This window comes from Lepus europaeus, chromosome 11 (assembly GCF_033115175.1).
Source record: "Lepus europaeus isolate LE1 chromosome 11, mLepTim1.pri, whole genome shotgun sequence".
NCBI lineage: Eukaryota > Metazoa > Chordata > Mammalia > Lagomorpha > Leporidae > Lepus > Lepus europaeus.
In genome coordinates, this window is record NC_084837.1 from 78,123,591 (window position 1) to 78,127,967 (window position 4,377).

Here is a 4,377-nt window from a genome sequence, read left to right on the forward strand (position 1 = left end):
AGTGGGTGGGTTTCTTCCCCACTGTGGGAGATCTGGATTGGCTTCCAAGCTCCTGGATTTGAATAAAGGCTACTGGGAGAATTGGAGGAGTGAACCTGAGGATGAGAATGCTGTCTCTCTGCCTCTCAAGTAAGTAAACAATTTTTTTTTTTTAAAAAAAAGCAACTAAAGGGCCTGTGCTGTGGCACAGAAGGCTAAGCCTCCACCTGCACTGCCAGCATCCTGTATGGGTGCCGGTTCCAGTCCTGGCTGCTCCAATTCTGATCCAGCTCCCTATTAATGCACCTGAGAAAGCATCGGAAAATGGCCCAAGTACTTGAGCCCCTGCACCCATGTGGGAGACCTGGATGAAGCTCCTGGATCCTGGCTTTGGCCTGGCCCAGCACTGACCCTGACCACTGCGGCTCAATGATTGACTTAGCAGTTAACACACTGGTTAAAAGTGGGATTTACCCCTGGTATGCATGGATGGGTCAACACTCTCACCTTAACAAACTGAAGGAAAAAAAAAACGTGATTGCCTCAATAGATGCAGACAAAACATTGGAAAATACAACAATCTTCAGGATGAAAACTCTAAGCAAATTGGGTACAGAAGGAACATTCCTCAAAACAATCAAAGCAGTTTATAACAATCCCATGGCCTGCGTCTTATTGAATGGGGGGAAAGTCAGAAGCATTCCCACTTAGATCTAGAAGCAGACCTGGATGCCCATTCACACTACTGCTATTCAATATAGTCCTGGAAGTCTTAGAAAGAGCCCTTAGGCAAGAAAAAGAAATCAAAGGAATACAAATTGGGAAGGAGGAAGTCAAACTATCCCTATTTTCAGATGACATGATTCTACATAAAGGGGATCCAAAAGACTACACTAACAGACCATTGGGACTCATAGAAGAGTTTGGTAAAGTGGCAGGATATCAAATCAACACACAAAAATCAATAGCCTCTGTATACACAGACAATGCCATGGCTGAAAAAGAACTTCTAAGACCAATCCCATTCACAATAGTTACAGAAATAAAAATAACTTGGAATAAATTTAACCAAGGATGTCAGAGATCTCTATGATGAGAATTAGCAAACATTAAAGAAAGAAATAGAAGGCACAAAAAATTTTTTAAAAAAATTCCATGGTTATGGATTGGAAGAATCAATACCATCAAAATGTCCATACTACCAAAAGCAATTTACAGATTTAACGTGATACAAATCAAAATACCAAGGATATTCTTCCCAGATATAGAAAAAACAATGCTGAAATTCATATGAAAACATAGGATACCCTGAATAGCTAAAGCAATTTTACACAACAAAAATAAAGCCAGGGGCCCGGCACCATGGCTCACTTGGTTAATCCTCCACCTGCGGTGCCGGCATCCCACATGGGCGCTGGTTCTAGTCCCGGTTGCTCCTCTTCTAGTCCAGCTCTCTGCTGTGCCCCAGGAGGGCAGTGGAGGATGGCCCAAGTGCTTAGTCCTCTGCACCCACGTGGGAGACCAGGAAGAAACACCTGGCTCCTGGCTTCAGATTGGCATAGCTCCAGCCATGGCGGCCATTTGGGGGGTGAACCAGCGGAAGGAAGCCCTTTCTCACTGTCTCTCTCTCTCTAACTCTGTCATATTAAAACAAAACAAATAAACAAAACAAAACCAAAGAGGTATCACAATACCAGATTTCAAGACATTCTACAGGGCAGTTATAATCAAAACACCCTGGTACTGGTACAAAAACAGATAGAGCAATGGAACAGAACAGAAATACCAGAAATCAACCCATGTAGCTACAGCCAACGTATCTTTGACAAAGGAGCTAAAATCAATCCTTGGAGCAAGGACAGTCTCTTCAGTAAATGGTGCTGGGAAAACTGGATCTCCTCATGCAGAAGTTTGCAACTAGACCCACACCTTACACCTTACACAAAATCCACTCAAAATGGAACAAAGACCTAAATCTATGACCCAATACCATCAAATTATTAGAGAACATTGGGAGAAATCCTGAAAGACATTGGCATAGGCAAGGAGTTCTTGGAAAACATCCCCAAGACCCAATCAAAGCCCAAACTGACAAATGTGATTACACTAAATTGAGAAGCTTCTGCAATGCAAAAGAAACATTCAGCACAGTGAAGAGGCAACTGACAGAATGGGAGAAATTATTTGTAAACTATGCAACTGATAAAGGATTAATAATAAGAATATATAAAGAGATAAAGAAACTCAATAACAACAAAACTAACAACCCAGTGGAGAAACGGGCAAAGAACTTAAACAGGCATTTTTCAAAAGAGGAAATCCAAATGGCCAAGAGACACATGAAAAAATGCTCAGAATCACCAGTCATCAGGGAAATGCAAATCAAAATTTCAAAAGGAAGTTTCACTTCACACCTGTTAGAATGGCTTTCATACAGAAATCAACAAACAGCACATGCTGGCGAGGATGTGGGGAGAAAGGTTCCCTAATCCACCTATGGGAATGTAAACTGGTCCAGCCACTGTGGAAGACAGAATGGAGATACCTCAGAAATCTGAATATAGACCTACTATATGACCCAGCCATTCTACTCCTGGAAATTTACCCAAGGGAAATGAAATCAGCATATGAAAGAGTTATCTGTACTCTCATGTTTATTGCAGCTCAATTCACAATAGCTGAGATATGGAATTAACCCAAATGCCCATCAACTGAAGACTAGATAAAGAAATTTTGGTATATAAATATACCATGGAATACCACACAGCAGTAAAAGGAAATGAAATCCTATCATTTGCAACAAAATGAATGAATCTGGAAAACATCATATTAGTGGAATAAGCCAGTCCCAAAAGTACAAATGCCATATATTCTCCCTAACCTGTGATAATAATAGAGCACCTAAAAGGTAATCTATAGAAGTAAAATTGACACTTCGAGATGCAATGATTTTGAGAAGCCCTTGTCTCAACTGTTGAAGTTTTTTTTTCATACTATTTGTTGAACGCTTTACTTACTTTAATCTTATGTGTGTAAAGCTAATTGAAAATAGATTTTAGTAAAAAAATAAGAATGAGAATAGGAGAGACAGAAGGAAAAGAGTGGGAGTGTGTATGGTGGGAAGAATCACTATGTTCCTAAAATTGCATGTATGAAATAAAATATTAAATAAAAGGTTTTCCAGGGGGAAAAAAAGACACTGGTTAAGATGCCTGTGCCCCATAGCTGAGTGCATGAATGTGATACCCAGCTCTAGTTCCTGACTCAATCTTCTTGCCAATGCAGATCTTGAGAGGTACTGATGATAGTTTAAGTAAATGGGATCCTGTGATCCATGTGAGAGATGTGGATTAAGTTCTTGGCTCACAGCTTCACTCTGGTCTAGTCCTGGTCACTGTGGGCATTTGAGGAGTGAAGCAACTGATGAGTGCTCCCCATCTCCCAAACAACAAAAATTTCCATTAATAAATAAAGGTTCAGACTGCAAGTATTATAGATTTTTTATTCTTATGGCCTATTGCATATACAACTGTGCTGTCATAGGGAAAACACAACAATTTGTAAACAAATGGTATGGCTATTCTAATAAATTTTGTTTATAAAACAGATGGTCACTAGTAGGTCACAGCTTGCTAGCCTCTAACATAGAGCAATTAAAATGCTTTAAACATAGTGGGTAAAGGCTCAAAAATTTTAAAAGTTTAAAACTAGAGTTCATAGTTAACAAATTTCACAGAAAGGGCATATTTACTCGACTGTTCAAAAAGGAAAGTCTTTTTTAAAAACAAGCTGAGGGGGCTGGCGCTGTGGCACAGCAGGTTAACGCGCTGGCCTGAAGTGCGGGCGTCCCATATGGGTGCCAGTTCGAGACCCGGCTGCTCCACTCCTGATCCAGCTCTCTGCTGTAGCCTGGGAAAGCAGTGGAAGATGGCCTGGGTCCTTGGGCCCCTGCACCCGGAAGAAGAATCTCCTGGCTCCTGGCCTGGATCAGCACAGCTCCTGCTGTTGCAGCTATTTGAGGAGTGAACCATCAGATGGAAGACCTCTCTCTCTGCCTCTCCTCTCTCTGTGTAACTCTAACTTTCAAATAAATAAATAAATAAATAAATCTTTAAAACAAAAAGGAGCTGAGGTGATTGAGGAATACAATCAATTTTTCTGTTCGATTTTTGGAAGAGTCAAATGAGACTAGATATACGTGCAGCATTCTCTGGAAACCACAACGTAAGGTAAGTTCTGGGGACCACTTAGGTCATTCGTATCTGCAGCTACAGCTTCACTTACAGCTTGGTCCAATAACCTTCATTACGATGACACAGTGTCAGCAATGAAAAATAATTACACTTAGTATATTCTTTTAAATAATGAGACAATGTCATAGTACTTTTTCAAACAATT